The 25,638-nt window shown below is 41.0% G+C and overlaps 1 protein-coding gene across 4 annotated transcripts in view; it reads right to left on the bottom strand.

The window, feature by feature from the left end:
* Window positions 1–25,638, bottom strand: part of RASGRP3 (RAS guanyl releasing protein 3) — a 159,576-nt gene that overhangs the window by 78,464 nt on the left and 55,474 nt on the right. Inside the window, exon 1 of one of the 4 annotated variants that reach the window (XM_044291471.1) lies at window positions 19,436–19,497. The exons of the other annotated variants lie outside the window; for them this stretch is intronic. The gene's annotated coding sequence lies outside the window, so the exon portion shown is untranslated. Of the gene's footprint in view, window positions 1–19,435; window positions 19,498–25,638 lie in introns of those variants that run through there. 4 annotated transcript variants of the gene reach the window in all.

Here is a 25,638-nt window from a genome sequence, read left to right as displayed (position 1 = left end):
TACAGGAAAGCCCTTTGGTGTTTTCCCTCTAGGATATTGGTTCTTACTTAATTCAGCTGAAGATGACAAGTAGTGACCGATAGTTCCTGACAGTTCGTTCATTAACCAAAATGATCAAAATGCAGATATCTGGTGATTGTGTGGAGATTTGAAACTCCGACCCCGGATGCAGGTAGAATGAAGTAGCCAATGTACCCTGATCAAGTACTAATGCCATTTGTTCTATTCTCACCTCCTGAGTGAGATCAAATCAGAAAACAATGTCCGGTCACGACTAAGGAGGTCAATCCCTACATCCTTTGACTCACATGTATTCATAGATGCCATAGGAGTCTGTCTAATTTAAAGCAAAAACTCAGATAGTTGAAGGATTTGAGTCATTAATTCCCATGATTAGTAGTAGTAATAAAAAAAAAAAATTGATTGGATTAACATCTCTATTGTCATCAACAGAGATTTGTGAATTATATCTGTGATGTTGTGAAGGGAATGGCGGAACAACTTAGCTCTACAGAACCGACTGGTCCTTGACAGCAGAAAAAGGAGGGGTTTACAGGAACTGCTGCATCTACAGTCCGGACAACACTGACCCTGATGGAAGGATTACCAAGGATCTGAGGAAATTGATGGACTTTATCAGATGAACTGACAGGAAAACTTCTGAAATTAATAATATCATGGCCAGAATAATGTTTTGGGAACTGATTCGGCAACTACAATGTTATTAGAATTTGGCTTTTATATAGTTCTCCATTTTAGGAAAATTGTTTTTAAAAGTGTTTAATACATCCATGCCCACACTATATATGAATTGCGCTGACAAGAGCTACAATGCAGAGCCATTTTAGTGTCTGTATTAGGGCTCATGTACATGACCGTTGCGGATCCACAAAACACGGATACCAGGCGTGTGCATTCCGCAGAACGGAAGGGCCGGCCCCTAATAGAACAGCCCTATGCGGACAATAATATGCAGACATTAATAGGATATGTTCTATTTTTTGTGGAACGGCCATGCAGATGTACGGACACGGAATGCATACAGAGTATTTTTCGTTTTTTTTCCGGCCTCATTGAAGTAAATGGTCCCGCTTACAGGCTACAAAAAAAACTGAGCAGACACGGAAAGTAAAAATGTTCGTGTGCATGAGCCACAAACACAGCTCATCCATTTTTACTGAAACGTGAAATATTAGAAAGATACATAGGGGGTCATTAACTAATCTGAAATACGCCTAAATTAGGCCTATTTCAGTCGCAGAAAGTGGCCCAGGCCCATCTCATTCACCTATTCACCTCCACTCACAGTATATACACAGCTCCTCCACACAGTATAAACATTTCTCCTCCACTAACAATATATACACATCTCCTCCACTAACAGTATATACACAGCTCCTCCGCTCACAGTACATACACATCTCCTCCACTCACAGTATATACACTTCTCCTCCACTAACAGTATATACACATCTCCTCCACTCACAGTATATACACTTCTCCTCCACTCACAGTATATACACATCTCCTCCACTAACAGTATATACACTTCTCCTCCACTAACAGTATATACACATCTCCTCCACTCACAGTACATACACATCTCCTCCACTAACAGTATATACACATCTCCTCCACTAACAGTATATACACAGCTCCTCCACTCACAGTACATACACAGCTCCTCCACACAGTATATACACTTCTCCTCCACTCACAGTATATACACATCTCCTCCACTAACAGTATATACACAGCTCCTCCACTCACAGTACATACACAGCTCCTCCACACAGTATATACACTTCTCCTCCACTCACAGTATATACACATCTCCTCCACTAACAGTATATACACATCTCCTCCACTCACAGTATATACACTTCTCCTCCTCTAACAGTATATACACAGCTCCTCCACTCACAGTACATACACATCTCCTCCACTCACAGTACATACACAGCTTCTCCACACAGCAGTGGCGTTGCTAGGTTAAAACATTCGGGGCCTGGGCCCCTGATGTTTTGTCCCAGGCCCTAAATGTACTGCCTGCCTGCTAGATACAACTCTATTGCTGTCCTCGGGATGGCAATACAATTGAATCTAATGCCCTGCAAGAACTGAAGGGCCTGTGATCACATCACAGGTCATGTGATCAGTGCTAAATGCAGAAGCTGAAAAGGATCTGCGATTATGTCACGTCATGTGACCAGTGCAGGAGAGGACGGCTCAGCAGTGAAGAGAAGTCCTGGGAAGAAGCTGTGGTGAGGTCTGCTACATGAGGAGAGGTAAGTGAAGGGGTAGATTTCTCAGTATGAGAGGCACAGCAATGTTGGGAGTTGTAGTTACTTAACTGGGACTGTATGTTAGGGCTGAAGGGAGGGAAGTTATTTACATGGGACAGTGAGGTGGAGTGATGTTATGTACATGGGACTGAAAGTTGAGGGAGTGATGTTATTTTTTACATGGGAATGCATGTTGGAGGTGGCTGAAGTAAGGTTATGTTATTTACATGGTACTATATGTTGAAGGCGGCTGTGGGAGGGAGGGATTTTATTTACATGGGACTGAATGTTGAGGGGTAATGTGGTTTACATGGGACTGCATGTTGGAGGTGGCTGGGGAGGGGGTGATTTTATTTACATGGAACTGTATGTTGAAGGTGACTGGGGAGGGGGTTATGTTCTTTACATTAAACTGTACGATGAAGGCGGCTGGGGAGGAGGTAATGTTATTTACGTGGGACTGTATATTGAGGGGCAGAAGAGATGGTGTGATGTTATTTACATATTACTGTATTTTAGAGGGGGCTGTAGATAAAAAAGGGATGTTATTTACATGGGACTGTAAATTGGAGGGGGCTGGAGAGATGGTGTGATGGAATTTACATGGCACTCTATGGCGGAAAAGGGAAATAATGTTATTTACATGGGACTGTATGGTGGAGGGGCTGGGGAATTATAATTTTTTAGGACAGTAAACGGAGGAATATAACTACAGGGGGCACTGCAGGGGGCATTGTAAATTCTGGGAGGGCTTCAGGGCAAGCATTATAATAGTAGGGGGTGATATAAATACTGGGGCACTTGAGGGTGAGCATTATAACAGTAGGGGGCATTATAAATACTGGGGGCACTGTGGGGGCATTTTAAATCCAAAAGACATTAGGCGTTCTTATTACTACTAGGGGCTCTATTGTAGGGACTTAGAGATGCGCATTATTTCTACTAAGAGCACTGGGGGGTCTTATTACTACTGAGGGGTCAGTAGAGAGCTTTATTATCACTGGGGGAACAATAGGGGGGCCTTATTTCTACTAGGGGCTCTGTAAGGGCATTATCAATACTGGAGGGCTCTTCTACTAATGGTTGCACTCTTGGGGAGCATTATCACAGTTGGGGGCACTGTAGGGGCAGTATTACTAATGAGGGCCTTCTAGAAGGAAATTACTATTGGTGGGACTATGAGGAGCACTATTACTATGGGGGCACTCATTTTCCTTCAGGATAGTATTTGGGGTACAGAAAAATAAGGAAGCTAAGATGTCTATGTGTCACACTCTGTAGAGACGAGGCGCGGCTGAGAGAAATTGTCCGGACGGAATGGAGAAGATGATGATAGAGAAGATCTACATCAGAGGAGATGTCACCTGAGAGGAACTCAGGGGCGTAGCTAAAGGCTCATGGGCCCTGGTGCAAGAGTTTAGCTTGGGCCCCCATCCCTCATTGCTTTGCGGCCAGGGGCATTGAAGCACATTGCCTCCCTGCTGCCCGAGGCAAAAATTTAAACTGCACCCCCCTCTGTGCCGAATTCTTGATCTAACACCTTCCCTCCAGCCAGAGGTGTAACTGGAGCAGCATGCACCTTCTATAAAACAGGTGTCTTCTCATATGGTACAAGGGTCTTTGGGCCCCTCGGGCTCCTGGGCCCGGTATTGACTGCTACCTCTGCACCCCCTATAGCTACGCCCCTGGAGGAACTGGATTTGAGAGGTACATGCTGCTGTATAGCTGTATAGCTATAGCTGGCTTAGGGGGTCTGTTGGTCGACTTAGAGAATTGGGACATATGCATTGGGGCTTGGGCCCCGGATCTTTTGAGACCTTAGCAATGCCCCTGCCACACAGTATAAACCCTTCTCCTCCACTCACAGTATATACATATCTCCTCCACACAGTATAAACACTTCTCCACTCACAGTATATACACATCTCCTCCACTAACAGTATATACACAGCTCCTCCACTCACAGTATATACACATCTCCTCCACTCACAGTATATACACAGCTCCATCACTCACAGTCTATACACAGCTCCTCCACACAATATAAACACTTCTCCTCCACTCACAGTATATACACATCTCCTCCACTCACAGTATATACAATTCTCCTCCACTCACAGTATATACACAGCTTTTCTACGCACAGTATATACACAGCTCCTCCACTCAGTATATACAAAGCTTTTCCACTCACAGTATATACACAGTTCCTCCACTCACAGTATATACACAGCTCCTCCACACAGTATAAATACTTATCCTCCACTCACAGTATACACACATCTCCTCCACTAACAGTATATACACAGCTCCTACACTCACAGTATATACACAGCTCCTACACTCACAGTATATACACTTCTCCTCCACTCACAGTATATACACATCTCCTCCACTAACAGTATATACACAGCTCCTCCACTCACAGTATATACACAGCTCCTCCACACACAGTATAAACACTTCTGCTCCACTCACAGTATACAATGAGTAATAGAAGTATTTGAACACCCTGTGATTTTGCAAGTTCTCCCACTTAGAAATCATGGAGGGGTTTGACATTCACATTGTAGGTGCATCACTCTGAGAGACAGAAGTAAATAAAATAAAAATCGAAAATCACATTGTATGATTTTTAAAGAATTTATTTTGTCTTGCACTGCTTAACATAAGTATTTGAACACCTGAGAAACAGCAAGAATTTTGGCTCTCAAAGACCTGTTACTGTGCCTTTAAAAAGTCCACCTGTACTCCACTCATTAATCTAACTTAGTAGCACCTGTCTGAGCTCTTCAAAGACACCTGTCCACCTCACAGACAGACACCAACTACTACCATGGGCAAGACCATAGAGCTGGAAAAAGACACCAGAGACAAAATTGTGTACCTCCACAAGGCTGGAAAGGGCTACGAGGCAACTGCCAAGCAGCTTGGTGAAAATAGATCAACTGTTGGAGCAATTGTTAGAAAATGGAAGAGGCTAAAGACGACTGTCAGTCTCCCTCGGACTGGGCCTCCATGCAAGATCTCACCTCGTGGGGTATCACTGATGATAAAAAAAGGTGAGGAATCAGCACAGAACTACAAGGGAGGAGCTGGTCAATGACATGAAGAGAGCTGGGACCACAGTTTCAAAGGTTACTGTCGGTAGAACACTATGCCGTCATGGTTTCAATTCATGCATTGCATGGAAGATTCCCCTGCTCAAGTCATCACATGTCCAGGCCAGTCTGAAGTTTGGCAATGACCATCTGGATGATCCAGAGGAGGCATGGGAGAAAGTCATGTGGTCAGATGAGACCAAAGTAGAACTTCTTGGTCTAAACTTCACTCATCGTATTAGGAGGAAAAAGAAGAACACCATCCCTACTGTGAAGCATGGGGATGGTAACATCATGCTTTGGGGATGCTTTTCTGCGAAGGGGACAGGACGACTGCACTGTGCTAAGGAGAGGATGAATGGGGCCATTTATTGTGAGATTTTGAGCAACAACCTCCTTCCCTCAGTCAGAGCATTGAAGATGGATCGTGGCTGGATCTTCCAACATGACAACGACCCGAAGCACACAGCTATGATATCAAGGTTCTGGAGTGGCCTTGCCAGTCTCCAGACCTAAATCCAATAGAACATCTTGGGAGGGAGCTGAAACTCCATGTTGCTCAGTGACAGCCATGAAACCTGACAGATCTAGAGGAGATCTGTGTGGAGGAGTGGGCCAAAATCCCTGTTGCAGTGTGTGCAAACCTGGTCAAGAACTACAGGAAACGTTTGACCTCTGTAATTGCAAACAAAGGCTTCTGTACCAAATATTAACACTGATTTTCTCAGGTGTTCAAATACTTATGTTCAGCGGTGAAAGACAAATACATTCTTTAAAAATCATACAATGTGATTTCCTGAATTTTTTTATTTATTCTGTTTCTCAGAGTGTGAATTCACCTACAATGTGAATTTCAGACCCTTCCATGATTTCTAAATGGGAGAACTTGCAAAATTGCAGGGTGTTCAAATACTTCTGTTCCTCACAGATATACACATCTCCTCCACTCACAGTATATACACAGCTCCTCCATACAGTATAAACACTTCTCCTCCACTCATAGTATATACACATCTCCTTCACTAACAGTATATACACAATTCCTACACTCACAGTATATACATAGCTCCGCCTCCTCCACTCACAGTATATACAAAGCTTTTCCACTGACAGTATATACAAAGCTCCTTTATGCACATTATATACAAAGTTTTTTCACTCACACTATATACACATTTCCTCCACTCACAGTATATACACATCTCCTCCACTCACAGTATATACACATCTCCTCCACTCACAGTATATACACATCTCCTCCACTCACAGTATATACACATCTCCTCCACTCACAGCATATACAAATCTCCTCCACTCACAGTATATACACATCTCCTCCACTCTCAGTATATACACAACCCCTCCACTCACAGTATAAACACATATCCTCCACTTACAGTTTATACACATCTCCTACGCTCACATGAAACATATTCAGTTCCTCCCTCACAGTATATACACAGCTCCTCCACTGACGGTGTATATACATAGTTCCCTTGTGCAGTATATACTGTGTAACACACAGACAAGCCCCATAAACATATATACAGTCATGTGAAAAAATTAGGACACCCTTTGAAAGCATGTGGTTTTTTGTAACATTTTTAATAAAAGGTTATTTCATCTCCGTTTCAACAATACAGAGAGATTAAAGTAATCCAACTAAACAAAGAAAACTGAAGAAAAGTCTTTTCAAGATCTTCTGTAAATGTCATTCTACAAAAATGCCTATTCTAACTGAGGAAAAAGATAGGACACCCTTGCCCCTAATAGCGAGTGTTACCTCCTTTGGCTGAAATAACTGCAGTGAGACGGTTCTTGTAGCCATCTACCAGTCTTCGACATCGGTCTGAGGAAATTTTACCCCACTCCTCAATGCAGAACTTTTTCAGCTGTGAGATGTTTGAGGGGTTTCTTGCACGTACAGCCCTTTTCAAGTCACCCCACAGCATCTCAATGGGATTCAAATCTGGACTTTGACTTGGCCATTCCAGGACTCTCCATTTCTTCTTTTTCAGCCAATCTTTGGTTGATTTACTAGTATGTTTTGGGTCATTGTCATGTTGCATGGTCCAGTTCCGCTTCAGCTTTAATTTTCTAACTGATGGTCTCACATGTTCTTCAAGCACCTTCTGATACACAGTAGAATTCATCGTGGATTCTATGATGGTGAGCTGACCAGGTCCTGCTGCAGCAAAGCAGCCCCAAACCATGACACTTCCACCTCCATGCTTCACAGTTGGTATGAGGTTCTTTTCTTGGAATGCTGTGTTTGGTTTACGCCAAACATGTCCTCTGCTGTTGTGTCCAAATAATTCAATTTTGGACTCATCTGTCCAAAGAACATTATTCCAGAAGTCCTGGTCTTTGTCAACTTTATCTCTGGCAAATGTCAGTCTGGCCTCGATGTTTCTCTTGGAAAGCAAAGGTTTCCTCCTTGCACACCTCCCATGCAAGTTAAACTTGTACAGTCTCTTTCTGATTGTAGAGGCATGTACTTCTACATCAACAGTAGCCAGAGCCTGCTGTAGTTCTCGAGATGACACTTTAGGGTTTTTGGAGACCTCTTTTAGCATCTTGCGGTCTGCTCTTGGGGTGAACTTGCTGGGGCGACCAGTCCTGGGCATGTTGGCAGTTGTTTTGAAAGCCCTCCACTTGTAGACTATCTTCCGGACAGTGGAATGGCTGATTTCAAAATCTTTTGAGATCTTTTTAAATCCCTTCCCAGACTCATAGGCTGCTACAATCTTTTTTCTGAAGTCCTCTGACAGCTCTTTTGCTCTCACCATGGTGCTCACTCTCACTTCAACAGTCAGGAGCACACCAAACTAAATGTCTGAGGTTTAAATAGGGCAAGCCTCATTCAACATGCAGAGTAACGATCTACTAATTATGTGCACCTGGTGTGATATACCTGTGTGAGATCTGAGCCAATTTAAGAGGGAATACATGTGAGGGTGTCCTATCTTTTTCCTCAGTTAGAATAGGCATTTTTGTAGAATGACATTTACAGAAGATCTTGAAAAGACTTTTCTTCAGTTTTCTTTGTTTAGTTGGATTACTTTAATCTCTCTGTATTGTTGAAACGGAGATGAAATAACCTTTTATTAAAAATGTTACAAAAAACCACATGCTTTCAAAGGGTGTCCTAATTTTTTCACATGACTGTATAGGTGATGATGGACACACATGAAGCTTCCTTTCATTGCTAACACATCTCTCTGCTGCTCCATGAACTGGCACCGGCTGCTGCTGGGCTGACACATGGCATTTACAGAAGGCTTTCACACTCCAGCACTGGTGACCAGGAGAACTGGAACAGGACAGGCAACTGCAGCTCTGTAGTCTGCTTGCCCTGTTTGGGTACATACTCCTGCACTTGATGGGATGTGGTTCTGAGCTGCTAGGCCTGACTGAGGGGCTAAGCACAAGTCCTGCTTAAAGGGTTCTCTGGGAATTAAGAAAATGAAAATATTTAAATATTACTTAATTATAAATATATTCCCAAATACCTTTCATTAATTATAATGGTTTGTTTTGTCTAGGGAGCAATCATTAGAGGACATAAAATGGCCGCCGTCCTATTAGTCCACACAAAACCTGTCCTAATCACACAGCAGGACAAGTTACTTCCCAACACTGAGGTAAAGAGCTGCCTCATCCTCCTCTCTGCTCTGCTTTCAGGGAATATGATCCTGAATACAACTGTTAAGATCTTCAGCTGAATCTCTGTAGTAATGGAGTTCATAATGAGACATGAAGTACAGTGAGGAGGTGTGGATGTGGCTAATGAGCAGCAGCACTTGTATGCAGTCTCCATTACCACAGTCTGTCCTGTCCAGCCTCTATGTACTTTATGTCTCCTCATGACCTCCATTCCCACAGAGATTCAACTTAAGATCTTATCAGCTGTATTCAGGATCATAATCCCTGACAAGCAGAGCAGAGAGGAGGATAAGGCAGCTCCTTACCGCAGTGTCCTGAAGTAACCCGTCCTCCTGTGTGATTAGGTCAGGTTCTGTGTGCACTAATAGGACAGCGGCCATTTTATTTCCTCTGATGATTGCTCCCTAGACAAAACAAACCATTATAACTAATGAAAGGTAATTAGGAATATATTTATAATAAAGTAATATTTAAGTATCTTAATTTTCTTAATTCCCAGAGAACCCATTTAATGGCCTCCTACTGAGCCACCAGTGTGGAGCTGCTTCACAGTTTCAGTACACTTCAGCAGGGGGCACAAGGGAGCTGCTGATTAAAGGTTTAATGTGTCTGGCTAAAGTCATTTGGAACTGCCAAGCAGCACCTCCCAGGTGCCTCACAGGTCCCAGATTATGCATAGTGATGCCCGGGACCAGACTGGGACTAAAATGCAGCCTTGGCACCCAACAGCCCACATACAAAATAAACCTGAAGATAATCATTCTTACTGGCATCACCAATGTGGCCAATGATTGGCGATAGTGGCCTACACACTTTCCATACACTGGGAGTCATTTTCCAAAGGCCAGTTTTTTGGTGTGAAAAAGTCACAAGATTTATCACAAAGGGGATTTTGTGCAAAAATTTTGAAACTTTTTGTGTTTTTCATAATTGTTTCCACTTTTTAAAAAGCAGGCTCATTAGTTTAGCATATGATGGCAAGGCCACTGTGGCCCAAAACATGTAGTATAATTTATCCAAGAAAGCTAATGTAAATTTAACTTAAAGCTACTTAAGCTCCTAGATCAGGGATGGCCAACCCGAGGCTCTCCAGCTGTTTCAAAACTACAACTACCAGCATCCCGAGACTGCCTACAGCAATCAGCCTACAGCAGGGCATCGTGGGAATTGTAGTTTTACAACAGCTGGAGGGCCGCAGGTTGGCCAGCCCTGTCCTAGATGGAAGAGATTTCAGTTTCCGCTGCACGGACAGCAGTTATTAAGAAGTGTGCACTTCTTAATAAACTGGTCAGATCTTCCTCCAACACAGTTCCTCTCTGGTGTGTGAATTGCAGGTTTTTAAAATATGATCCCCACTAACTCTACCCAAGCAAAACCTCTCAAACAGTGTGCCTAATCTTACTGACTCCAGATTGTGATATGCATAGGATTATAAAATACCCAATAAATACCTCAATGCTGTAATCAACTAATGCCACTATACAGTGTATGGATAATGCTGCTCTTTGTTGTATATTAATACTACCATGAATTGTATAGCCAATGCCATCTTACAGTATATACCATATTTTCACTTTATAATACATACTGGACTATAAGACGCACCTCAGGTTTAGTCCTCACACGACCGTTGCTTTGGTCCGCATCCGAGCTGCAGTTTTGGCGGCTCGGATACGGACCCATTCACTTCAATGGGGCCGCAAAAGATGCGGACAGCACTCCGTGTGCTGTCCGCATCCATTGCTCCATTCCGAGGCCCCGCAAAAAAAATATAGCATGTCCTATTTTTGTCCATTTTGCGGACAAGAATAGGCATGTCTACAATGGGACGCCCGTTCCATTCCGCAAATTGCGGAAGGCACACGGGTGGCTTCCGTTTTTTGCGGATCTGCGGTTTGCGGTCCGCAAAAAACAGCACGTCGTGTGCATGATGCCTTAGACAACAAAAAATGTGAAAAATATTTTCTAGGTCCTCTTTGAAGGAAATGTGGTTTACTGAAGTGGAAGGGTCAAAGTCAATAACTTGTTATCTTTAATTAAAACTCCCATTTCCCTACACTCCTACCAGCTCTATAGTTTTCCTGCTCTGACTCCTCACATTGATGACATCAAAGGTCCTTAAGGTGTACTTGGAGCTTTAATTTCCTTTCAGTACAGCTGTAGGACCTTCCTCCCCATGTGCTCTCCTGCCGCTGCTGATCATAGAGATCGGCATCAGCAGGGAGAGAGAGTTGTGTGCAGATGCACAGCTCTCTCACTGATCGGGCAAAGAGCTGAATGTGGACTCTGCCCGATCATTAAGGAAGCAACCAGAAGGGTCTGGCCATGCTGGATCTCCATGACTGCCGTTTATAAGACACAGGCACTTTTAGCAAGATTTTTTCTTTCTAAAAAGTGCGTCCTATAAAGCCAAAAATACAGTAGTTCTTTGCTGCTATACAGTTAATGCATCATACAGTATAGGCCTCATACACACAACCGGAGTGTTTTTTTTTTTTTTTACCTATGTGCTATTCACATTTTTTGTACACTAACCTTTTGGGGACATGCACACATCTGAATTTTTTTTATAATTTTTTGTGTGGATTTGTGTGGCCGTTATGCAAATTATAGAACATGTACTATTTTGTGGATGAGAATAGCCATGTCTACTGATTACAGTGAGAAAAAATGCACACAGGAGGTATCTGTGTTTGTGGACCAAACTACGGATATGGACGTGTGCATGAGGCCTTATAGTTGTTTGCAGCTATACAGTATACAGTTAATGCACCATATGGTACACAGTTCTTTGCTGCTATACAGCATACAGATAATGTATAATTTAGTACATACTATAGTTCTTTGCTCTTGTACAGTATATAATGCATTGTACATTATAAAGTTCTTTGCAGCTGTACAGTATACAGATAATGCATTATACGGTGTATAGTTCTGCACAACTATAAAGTATACAGAAAATGCATGGTACGGTGTATAGTTCTGCACAACTATAAAGTATACAGATAATGCATCATACAGCTTTGGAGCTGTACAGTATATATGTAGATAATGCATTGCATGGTATATAGTTCTTTGCAACTATACAGTATACAGATAATGCATTGTACGGTATAATTCTTTTCTGCTATACAGTATACGGATAATGTATTGTACGGTATATAGTTCTTTGCAACTATACAGTATATAGATAATGCATTGTACGGTATATAGCTCTTTGCTGCTAAACAGTATACAGATAATGCATTGTACTGTATATAGTTCATTGCTCCTATATAGTATACAGATAATGCATTGTACGGTGTAGTTATTTTCTGCTATACAGTATACAGATAATGCATTGTAGGGTATATAGCTCTTTGCTGCTATTCAGTATACAGATAATGCATTGTACAGAATAATTCTTTTCTGCTATACAGTATACAGATAATGCATGGTACGGTATAATTATTTTCTGCTATACAGTATACAGATAATGCATTGCACAGTATATAGTTCATTGCTGCTATACAGTATACAGATAATGCATTGCACAGTATATAGTTCTTTTCTGCTATACAGTATACAGATAATGCATTGTACGGTATATAGTTCTTTTCTGCTATACAGTATACAGATAATGCATTGTACGGTACAATTCTTTTCTGCTATACAGTATACAGATAACGCATTGCACAGTATATAGTTCATTGCTGCTATACAGTATACAGATAATGCATTGTACTGTATATAGTTTATTGCTGCTATACAGTATACAGATAATGCACTGTACGGTATATAGTTCATTGCTGCTATATAGTATACAGATAATGCATTGTATGGTATAGTTATTTTCTACTATACAGTATACAGATAATGCATTGTAAGGTATATAGTTCTTTTCTGCTATACAGTATACAGATAATGCATGGTACGGTATAATTATTTTCTGCTATACAGTATACAGATAATGCATTGCACAGTATATAGTTCATTGCTGCTATACAGTATACAGATAATGCATTGCACAGTATATAGTTCTTTTCTGCTATACAGTATACAGATAATGCATTGTACGGTATATAGTTCTTTTCTGCTATACAGTATACAGATAATGCATTGTACGGTACAATTCTTTTCTGCTATACAGTATACAGATAACGCATTGCACAGTATATAGTTCATTGCTGCTATACAGTATACAGATAATGCATTGTACTGTATATAGTTTATTGCTGCTATACAGTATACAGATAATGCACTGTACGGTATATAGTTCATTGCTGCTATATAGTATACAGATAATGCATTGTATGGTATAGTTATTTTCTACTATACAGTATACAGATAATGCATTGTAGGGTATATAGTTCTTTTCTGCTATACAGTATACAGATAATGTATTGTACGGTATATAGCTCTTTTCTGCTATACAGTATACAGATAATGCATTGTACTGTATATAGTTCATTGCTGCTATACAGTATACAGATAATGCACTGTACGGTATATAGTTCATTGCTGCTATATAGTATACAGATAATGCATTGTATGGTATAGTTATTTTCTACTATACAGTATACAGATAATGCATTGTAAGGTATATAGTTCTTTTCTGCTATACAGTATACAGATAATGTATTGTAAGGTATATAGTTCTTTTCTCTTATACAGTATACAGATAATGCACTGTACGGTATATAGTTCATTGCTGCTATACAGTATACAGATAATGCATTGTACGTTATATAGCTCTTTTCTGCTATACAGTATACAGATAATGCATTGTAAGGTATATAGTTCTTTTCTGCTATACAGTATACAGATAATGTATTGTACGGTATATAGCTCTTTTCTGCTATACAGTATACAGATAATGCATTGTACTGTATATAGTTCATTGCTGCTATACAGTATACAGATAATGCACTGTACGGTATATAGTTCATTGCTGCTATATAGTATACAGATAATGCATTGTATGGTATAGTTATTTTCTACTATACAGTATACAGATAATGCATTGTAAGGTATATAGTTCTTTTCTGCTATACAGTATACAGATAATGTATTGTAAGGTATATAGTTCTTTTCTCTTATACAGTATACAGATAATGCACTGTACGGTATATAGTTCATTGCTGCTATACAGTATACAGATAATGCATTGTAAGGTATATAGTTCTTTTCTGCTATACAGTATACAGATAATGCATTGTAAGGTATATAGTTCTTTTCTGCTATACAGTATACAGATAATGTATTGTACGGTATATAGTTCTTTTCTGCTATACAGTATACAGATAATGTATTGTACGGTATATAGTTCTTTTCTGCTATACAGTATACAGATAATGCATTGTACGGTATAATTATTTTCTGCTATACAGTATACAGATAATGCATTGTACGGTATATAGCTCTTTTCTGCTATACAGTATACAGATAATGCATTGTACCGTATATAGCTCTTTGCAGCTATACAGTATACAGATAATGCATTGTACCGTATATAGCTCTTTGCTGCTATACAGTATACAGATAATGCATTGTACGGTATATAGTTCTTTTTCTGCTATACCGTATACAGATAATGCATTGTAGGGTATATAGTTCTTTTCTGCTATACAGTATACAGATAATGCATTGTACGGTATATAGTTCTTTTCTGCTATACAGTATACAGATAATGCATTGTACTGTATAATTCTTTTCTGCTATACAGTATACAGATAATGTATTGTACGGTATAGTTCTTTTCTACTATACAGTATACAGATAATGCATGGTACGGTATAATTATTTTCTGCTATACAGTATACAGATAATGCATTGCACAGTATATAGTTCATTGCTGCTATACAGTATACAGATATGCACTGTATGGTACATAGTTCTTTTCTGCTATACAGTATACAGATAATGCATTGTACGGTATATAGTTCTTTTCTGCTATACAGTATACAGATAATGTATTGTAAGGTATATAGTTCTTTTCTCTTATACAGTATACAGATAATGCACTGTACGGTATATAGTTCATTGCTGCTATACAGTATACAGATAATGCATTGTACGTTATATAGCTCTTTTCTGCTATACAGTATACAGATAATGCATTGTAAGGTATATAGTTCTTTTCTGCTATACAGTATACAGATAATGCATTGTAAGGTATATAGTTCTTTTCTGCTATACAGTATACAGATAATGTATTGTACGGTATATAGTTCTTTTCTGCTATACAGTATACAGATAATGTATTGTACGGTATATAGTTCTTTTCTGCTATACAGTATACAGATAATGCATTGTACGGTATAATTATTTTCTGCTATACAGTATACAGATAATGCATTGTACGGTATATAGCTCTTTTCTGCTATACAGTATACAGATAATGCATTGTACCGTATATAGCTCTTTGCAGCTATACAGTATACAGATAATGCATTGTACCGTATATAGCTCTTTGCTGCTATACAGTATACAGATAATGCATTGTACGGTATATAGTTATTTTTCTGCTATACCGTATACAGATAATGCATTGTAGGGTATATAGTTCTTTTCTGCTATACAGTATACAGATAATGCATTGTACGGTATATAGTTCTTTTCTGCTATACAGTATACAGATAATGCATTGTACTGTATAATTCTTTTCTGCTATACAGTATACAGATAATGTATTGTACGGTATAGTTCTTTTCTACTATACAGTATACAGATAATGCATGGTACGGTATAATTATTTTCTGCTATACAGTATACAGATAATGCATTGCACAGTATATAGTTCATTGCTGCTATACAGTATACAGATATGCACTGTATGGTACATAGTTCTTTTCTGCTATACAGTATACAGATAATGCATTGTACGGTATATAGTTCTTTTCTGCTATACAGTATACAGATAATGCATTGTACTGTATATAGTTCATTGCTGCTATACAGTATACAGATAATGCATTGTACGGTATATAGTTCTTTTCTGCTATACAGTATACAGATAATGCATTGTACGGTACAATTCTTTTCTGCTATACAGTATACAGATAACGCATTGCACAGTATATAGTTCATTGCTGCTATACAGTATACAGATAACGCATTGCACAGTATATAGTTCATTGCTGCTATACAGTATACAGATAATGCATTGTACGGTATATAGCTCTTTGCTGCTATACAATATACAGATAATGCATTGTACTGTATATAGTTCATTGCTGCTATACAGTATACAGATAATGCACTGTACGGTATATAGTTCATTGCTGCTATACAGTATACAGATAATGCATTGTACGGTATATAGCTCTTTGCTGCTATACAGTATACAGATAATGCATTGTACTGTATATAGTTCATTGCTGCTATACAGTATACAGATAATGCATTGTACGGTATATAGCTCTTTGCTGCTATACAGTATACAGATAATGCATTGTACTGTATATAGTTCATTGCTGCTATACAGTATACAGATAATGCACTGTACGGTATATAGTTCATTGCTGCTATACAGTATACAGATAATGCATTGTACGGTATATAGCTCTTTGCTGCTATACAGTATACAGATAATGCATTGTACTGTATATAGTTCATTGCTGCTATACAGTATACAGATAATGCATTGTACGGTATATAGTTCATTGCTGCTATATAGTCTACCGATAATGCATTGTACGGTATATAGTTCTTTTCAGCTATACCGTATACAGATAATGCATTGTACAGTATAATTCTTTTCTGCTATACAGTATACAGATAATTAATTGTACGGTATATAGTTCTTTTCTGCTATACAGTATACAGATAATCATTGTACAGTATATAGTTCTTTGCTGCTTTACAATTTGTATTTTTGATCCTTTTAATGCACTACTAATATACATGTGTAATGACCATATTCTTCATCTGCAGTTGCCCCCCTTCGACCTTCTGTTTAATGAAGCAGCCCTGCAGAGGCCTGTGGTCACCTACCCTCAGATTGCTGTCCACCCACCAGTGACATCATTAGACTACTTTCAAACTCGCGTTTTGGGCGTATCCGTCATGGATCACGATCCATTACAATAATACAACCGCATGCATCCATCATGAAGGGATCCGTTTGTATTATCTGTAACATAGCCAAGACGGATCTGTCATGAACTCCATTGAAAGTCAAAGGGAGACGGATCAATTTTCTACTGTGCCAGATTGTGTCAGAGAAAACAGATCCGTCCCCATTGACTTACATTGTGCGCCAGGACGGATCCGTTTGGCTCAGTTTCATCAAGCGGACCGCAAAGGGCAGCATTTTGGTGTCCGCCTCCAAAGTGAAATGGAGACTGAACAGAGGCAAACTGATGCATTCTGAGCAGATCCTTTTCCATTCAGAATGCATTAGGGCAAAACTGATCCGTTTTTGACCACTTGTGAGAGCCCTGAACGGATCTCAGAAACAGAAATCCAAAACGCCAGTGTGAAAGTAGCCTTAAATGTGTATTACTCGCAGTGCAATAACCTTCCTGGAGCCAGTAATGTCCGCAACCAGAAGAAAACGGGGGGAAGGGGAATCCAGTAGGAACATGAGGAGCCTCCTTCTCTGCTGCTGGCTGCTTTGCCTTGATATTGAGCAGACTCAGCAGTAGGAAACATCATGCTTCCCGCTGTTTAGCAATTGCCAGCAGCAGGTAACGGCTCAGATAATGCCTGAGCGGTGTGGCAGGAGCAAACAAATCACCTCTGTAACTTCTTCTGCAGGTTTCCATAACTTGTAAACTCAAAGGGGCTTCTGTAGCTGAATCACAATGCCATTGAAGCCTCTGTGAGGTACTCATGGTAGCACCTGTAGCTGAGGTCCAGTTATGATGCATCTTCTGCTCAGGAGATACTGTATCTGCAGCCAGCCTCACACTGAAGTTCCTTGGGCCTACCAGAGTAAATTATTCTGAGGGCCTGCCATTTGTGCATACAGGACCTAAAGAGCCCTTTTTTATTATGGGTCCATTAGTGTCAAAGTTTAGGGCCTACCGAAGGATCCTCTGGTACTCTGGTAGGCCACTCAAATCCTGTCTGCAGCTAGGAATCTGTATCATCTTTCACAGGCTATAGTATGTAGTCAGTGGAGAAAAGAATGCTCTTATCTCTCCCTACTCGGTCATCTATTGCAGAAAACATTCAACTGTAGAATATGTACCATAATAAACTGTGAACTACGTGCATAGGACCCAACCACAGGAAAAGCAGAGTGAGGAGCACACTCACAGGATGAAGACTGGAAGATCAAATAATTCCGCCTAAGTCTCCTTCTCAGTTCCACCACCCACTACTTAAAGTATAACTGTCATCTTTTTTTTTTTTTTTTTTTGGAGTATTGGATTGTGGTGATTAATATCACTTTGGTGGCCCTATTTCAACTTTTCACTGTGTATTCAATTACCCCTTAATTCCACAGTTTTGTTCCCTGTACTGCCTACTTTTACCTGTGCTTAAAATAGGGTTGCTAGGCAGGGTCCGTCTATGTGTTGAAGGACGGAGCACGCAGAGTGCACGGTCAGATTACTGACAGCCAGGGACTGTAAGTAAATGATTAAAGCCAGCTCCTGCCCAGCAGCTGATAACAGTGCCTGGGCTGTGTGCACTTCTCCCTGTCCCTGCGCTTGGCAGACGCTCCCTCACTCAGCAGAGCTGGAGAAGGCAGAGTTGAAGCAGCGCAGACCAGGGAAGGGAGATCTGCCATCCGCTCAGTGTATAAATGAAAGCAACATGTGGTAAGAGGACCTCTTTGTGCTGCAGGAGATTAACCCTTTAGGGGGAGGGCTCTGGTTACTGACACTTTTGGGGGGCTATTGTTACTGGCTAGTAAGGGCAGGCGGGATAAGCCTTAGGGTGAGGGCAGTGGCGGCCATCTTAACTGAATAGTGAAATTGCAGTTTTATGCAGACTGGTTGCTATGGGCTGAATCTTATAAAAAAAATGGAGTAAGTCAGTCTAATAGTAACTGATTCTGTAATATCATGTTATTAGTGACTACATATATGAAAATTGAAATTAGGGTCTAAGTGTGACAGTTATCCTTTAATGCAGCTGGCTCACAATCTGACTCCTCAGCCATGGGAGGGAGCGGAGCTACAGGGAAGTCAGGAGCTGAGACTGAATGAAGCGGAGAGCTGGTGGCCACCTAGGGTGACTGCCCCATATGGCATTTTCCAGAATCTCCATATAGCAGGCCATCTCTGGCCACGCCTCTGGGGATATCCCAATAGGACAACCTCTGTCTATATGACTTTTTAGGGCACTCTAGCAGATTAGTCAGAACAAACAGGTGCTGTAAGTGGGAGCTTCAAATCTGTAGAATGACCATGTAATACACGGTCACACTCATTACAATGCAATACTACGTACCTCCTATGTTGCCGCTGGCAGCTTCTCTGGACTATGAGAACTGATAACGTGAGAAGTTATTTAGACAAGGGATTGACTTGATCTGACCAGAAGAGTTGTATTTACACAGATTTTGATAATAGGGAAATTCTCAAAAAAGAGAAGAAAATGAAATCAGATTTGATTTTAGTTCCCCATTGAAGCAATAGTCTTTATATTTCCCACGAACTTCTCATTTCTCTAAAAACATAGCGAGCTCTGACTTCATTTTAAACGGTTCCTTCAGTAGGGCTCCTGTTTATATCATCAGCCATTACAAAGCATCTCCACTTTTTCAATCGTACAATACAATAACTTTATTTAAAATATTCCGCTTATGTCATTAGGCAGGATTTGGCCGCATGCCTAGGCCTTTCCGTGTGCAATGACTCTCGTTAATACGCAAGTTGCTGCATTGTTTTTGTCCTAGTGAAAAGTACTTCCAAGTTAGAGATTTCCTGTTTTTAGAGCATTATGCAGATTCCATTTATTTTTAGACAAACATAGAAGCACCTATGGCTACTTTCACACTCGCGTTTTGTGCCGATGCATCATGGACGGATCCGTTCAGATAATACAACTGTCTGCGTCAGTTCAGAACGGATCAGTTTGTGCTATCTTTAACATAACCAAGACGGATCCGTCTTGAACACCATTGAAAGTCAATGGAGGACGGATCCATTTTATATTGTGCCATAAAAAACGTTTGGCTCGTTTCAAGCAGCGTTTTGGTGTCCGCTTCCAAAGCGGAATGGAGATGGAACGGAGGCAAACTGATGCATTCTGAACGAATCCTTTTCCATTCAGAATGCATTAGGGCAAAACTGATCCGTTTTTAACTGCTTGGAAGAGCCCTGAACGGATCTCAGAAACGGAAAGTCAAAATGCAAGTGTGAAAGTAGACTATGCCTGACACAATGGTAGATATACAGTATACAGATCTATATATATATATATAAAAGGAAAGTCCAGCGGGAGCACCAGCCAAGATGTGGGTGCAAGGTCCAGCACAGGGCAACGGCTATACCCAATATTTGTAGAGACGGAAAAAGTTGGACTGCACTCCAAAATTGATGGTGAAACAAAGTGTTTTAATCACCCATAATATGGCAAACTTGCGAGCAAGTTTGCCATATTATGGGTGATTAAAACACTTTGTTTCACCATCAATTTTGGAGTAGTCCGACTTTTTCCGTCTCTCTCTCTCTCTCTCTCTATATATATATATATATATATATACACTGGCTAAAAATATAAACGCAACACGGTTTTGCTCCCATTTTGCATGAGCTGATCTCAAAGATCTGAAACATTTTCTACATACACAAAAGACCCATTACTCTAAAATATTGTTCACAAATCTGTCTAAATCTGTGTTAGTGAGCACTTCTCCTTTGCCGAGATAATCCATCCCACCTCACATACCAAGGGCTGATTAGACAGCATTAATATTGCACAGCTGTGCCTTAGACTGCCCACAATAAATGACCACTCTGAAATGTGCAGTTTGATCACACAGCACAATGCCACAGATGTCGCAACGTTTGAGGGAGCGTGCAATTGGCATGCTGACTGCAGGAATGTCTACCAGAGATGTTGCCCGTACATCCAACCAAGCTCACAGCCACATGTAACCATAACCACGCCAGCCCAGGACCTCCACGATTATTCTTTTATGACGTTCACCGCATAGGATCGCAGCACCCTGTCATAGAGGTCGGGTGCTATGTGATTCTGCAGCCAGCACCCACCTCCTGTATTTGAATTAATGGGTGAGTTATCCTCATTGGTGGCACAGTGGCCACAGCCCCTCCCCTCTTCCCCTCTGCCTTTTCATTGGTGGCAGCAGCGGCACAGGGGGGAGGGAGAGACTGCAGTGGGGCAAGGAATTATTGGCTCCCATGCCCCGCCGCAATATTCAGCTACAGCGCGGCAGCCCTGTCGCAAATGGCGACAAGGCTAAAAAGTCTTGTTGTCATCTGCAAATTTTAAAGAGCATTGGCAACCATTTTGGTCACCATCTGGAGTGCTGCATATGACGTCACCATGCCGGCCGACGCGATGATGTCATCTCGGGCCGCACACGATTTTGCGCCAGATCTTAAAGCAAGATGGCGGCTGGCCCGTTGCAAGCAAATGGAGGTGGTAAGTATGATGTAATTTTTTTTTCTGTTAATATTAGACATTTTACTCTCAGACACTGCAATCATGTATGAACGCGTCATGTGAGGGGTACAATGATGAGGAGCAGCGCTATTGCACCTTCCTGTCATTGCACCCACTACTTACAAATTTTGTTTTTGGTAAAATTCGTCAAAGCAGCTGAATTGATTTTTCCAAAACTTCGCTCCTCTCTAGTCATAACCTCTGACGTCACACGATTCATGAACTCCAGCCTTATCTGTGACTTTCATATATATTATATACAGGATGCATGTCATTTAAAACATGCATCCTGTATATAATATATATGAAAGTCACAGATATGGTGGTGAAACCCGTTGCCACCAAAAAACTGATTTCATCTATAATCTTGTTTGGTCTTGAGTCCTCTCAGTGGGTGCCCTCACTCAGGCTCGGACTGGCCCACACGGGTACAGGTGAATTCCCCGGGTCCCTGAGCAAGGTGGGCCCCCACCTACATGAGTGGCACATAACACAGTAGACTGATTGCACTACATACAGATAGGCAGTATACAACACCTCAACCAGCCTATGTTTGTATGAAAAACTGGGTAGAATATTTAAGAAACTACCCAGCTTCTTATTATAGACACGCTCGTGTGGCTGAGATGACTTCTAGGTACAGAGGACAGCCAGTACCCTCCTTTCCCAGTGACCTGCCTGCTCAAAGGTGCTGCAGGGACCCTATAACCAATCATCTTGTAGCATCTAGCTGCCGTCTGCTGCTGTGCAAGCAGGTAATATTTGGATGTATCCATATGGTGGGCCCCCAAAATAAATTTTAATGGTGGGCCCTAGACAGCCCAGTCCAACACTGCCCTCACTCCACAATTTCCTCATCTACTTCTAGAATATTTGATTGTCATAATAGGAACACCATTTCTCATGCTCTAAATTGGGCTGTTTGTGGGATCATTTACCAAACTGGTGTAAAGTAGAACTGGCTAAATTGGCCATAGCAACCAGTCAGATTCCATTTTTTTATATTGGACAGCTCCTTTGGAAAATGAAAGGTGGAATCTGATTGGTTGCTATGGGCAACTAAGCCACTTCTACTTTACACCAGTTTGATAAATGATCCCACAAACAGACCAATTTAGAATGACCCCACTGGTTTTCATTAAAGAGGGTAATTGAGAATCCAAGAAATTGATAATTTTTCAGAATTAAGGCTCATGCACACGAACAAATCTGCAAAAATTACGGATGACATCCGTGTGCATTTTGCTGAACAGAACAGCTGTTCCCCTAATAGAACAGTACTATCCTTGTCCGTAATGCGAACAATAATAGGACATTTCTATTATTTTGAGGAACGGAAATACGGACATACGGAAACGGAATGGACACGGAGTAACTTCAGTTTTTTTTGCGGACCCATTGAAATGAATGGTTCCATATACTGTCCACAAAAAACTGGAACGGACATGGAAAGAAGATACGTTTGTGTGCATGAGCCCTTATAGAGTAAGGCCTCTTTCAGACGACCGTTTTATTTTTTTCTGTTTATGGGCCGTTTTTTGCGTTCCGTATACGGAACCATTCATTTCAATGGCTCCGCAAAAAAAAAATGAATGTATGCATTCCGTATACGTTTTTTTGTTCCTTTGAAAGATAGAACATGTCCTATTTTTGCCCGCAAATCATGTTCCGTCAACGGGTCTGCAAAAAAAATGAAACACATACGGAAATGCATCCGTATGTCTTCTGTATCTGTTCCGTTTTTGCAGAACCATTTATTGAAAATGTTATGCCCAGCCCAATTTTTTCTATGTAATTACTGTATACTGTATATGCCATACGGAAAAACGGAACAACGGATCCATGAAAAACGGACCACAAAACACTGAAAAAGCAGCATGAAGGCCTTGTGTTTCCTGCCCCTGGCCACAAAGTACTGCGGGAAGGGGGACCCCAAGCTCAACTCTTGCACCAGGGCCCATGAGCCATTAGCTACGCCCCTGACTGGCGCCATCGGGTATCTCACAATATATATATCTCTAGCATAGGTGCTTCTATGGACTCCAACAGCTGAGGTGACATAACTCAGAACCCTGGAAAGCCAATAAGGAAAGGAAAAGACTGAGGGGGTCATTTGCTAACCAGATATATGCCTATATTAGGGGACCTTTGCGCCGCAGTCTGAAACTTTTTCCCCATTATATTACCCGGTCCTAAAAAGTGGACTTGGCATGGGCGGAGAAGGGAACAGGCCAACAGGCCCATCTCCTGTATTATTTTCTACACCTGGATATAATCCAGCAAGGATGCTGTCTTACATAGCTCTGGCGGATCCACTGCCAGCTATAGGCAGTATTAAAACGCAGGTCTTAATAAATGACCCCCTGAATGTTTTCACTCTCGGTGCTGATGAAGGTCAGGGCCCACCTGTATATGTTTTGCTATGGGATTTGTTAGTTTACACTGCCTTCCCTTGCAGTCTATCTGCTGCACTTTTCTGCAGTGGAAGAATTGCATGTTCCAGATAAATGTGAATGAGATCTATTGTGTCAGTTATTTTCTACTGAAAAACCAAATGTAATGATATTAACACATTTTTGCTGTGATTTTTGCAGTGGTTTTTCCACTGTGGTCTGGACCTTAAAGGGATTATCCAACAGTATAAACACCCACAGCAATGCCTGGGCCCTTCTTATGGAAGATACTTACCCGGTCCCCATCACCCGCGTCCCTCCTGATCCCTGTCACTATCACGGCCTGCTATTGGCTGCACCCATCATCGTTTTTTTTCGGTCGGCGCAACGAGGAGATACAGGCCATGCAGGGACGCGAGTGCCAGGGGCCAGGTTAGTATCTTCCAAAGGAGGGGCCCCAGCATTGTGGGTGTGTTTATACTGTTTGATAAACCCTTTAAAGGGAATGTATCACATATATGGTGTGTAGCAATTAAGCCAAATAAGCATTTTTCTATTCTGTTTTATCTTGTACATCTTGTTTTGATTGTACATTTATTAACTCTATTTTCTGTACATCTACAAAGTTTTTTATGCAATGTTTTTTCATGTTCTTGTATGCACTGTACACCAGTGGACGGGGATGTGGCTGGCAGCGGTTGGCATTCAGAATGGGACTAACTATCCCTTTCCTCCCCTCTTCGTAGAAGTGGGCTGGTCCTACTTCCTGCCAGCAGGGGGAGTCTTAGCTAGATTAGTGACTAGTGACTAGCTAGACTTATTTATGGTCCCAAACTGGCAGAACCATCACTTTTAAAACAGTATGCCTTTATATGATATGATGTGATGAATGTGGATAGATAAATATTCATTTTGAATAACTAGCAATTGTGAAGATTATCCTTTAATATGACATATATTTCTGAAAACTATAAAGGTATTCTCTAATTACATTTATTTTAACCTTTGTAAGTGCTCCCAACCATTGTACACCCAGATAGTAATCAGACAGAATAATTGTTGTCTGCTTCCTGCATGTCATTGCTTTAAAACCGTCTTAAATTTGGGTTGTATACTAGAGGAATACAGAGAAAAGCTACAGAGTGACAAGTCTTATTTGTTACATGATATCGACATGTTACTTTTATAATAAACATATTTCTTATGACTGTAAAGGGATCATATTTCTTCATGTTCCTTTTACAGACGCACCTACTGTATATCACATCACTAAGTCATTTGAAAAGTATACTATATATCAGGCATGCTCAACCTGCGGCCCTCCAGCTGTTGTAAAACTGCAACTCCCACAATGCCCTGCTGTAGACTGATAGCTGTAGGCTGTTCGGGCATGCTGGGAGTTGTAGTTTTGCAACAGCTGGAGGGCCGCAGGTTGAGCATGCCTGCTATATATAATAGGACAGTGGTGGTGAACCTATGGCACGTATGCCAGAGTGGGCACTCAGAGTCCTCTCTGTGGGTACGCGCGCCCCGGAAAAAGTCTAAGACGTACCGATATGCCTTACTGTGAATGGCACAGGCTGCCTGAAACAACTAATAACAAAGATCCTTACAGAGAGGAGCTTT

This window comes from Bufo gargarizans, chromosome 4, assembly GCF_014858855.1.
Source record: "Bufo gargarizans isolate SCDJY-AF-19 chromosome 4, ASM1485885v1, whole genome shotgun sequence".
NCBI lineage: Eukaryota > Metazoa > Chordata > Amphibia > Anura > Bufonidae > Bufo > Bufo gargarizans.
The sequence above is the reverse complement of the archived record's forward strand: the minus strand, read 5'-3'. Positions and strand labels throughout refer to the sequence as shown.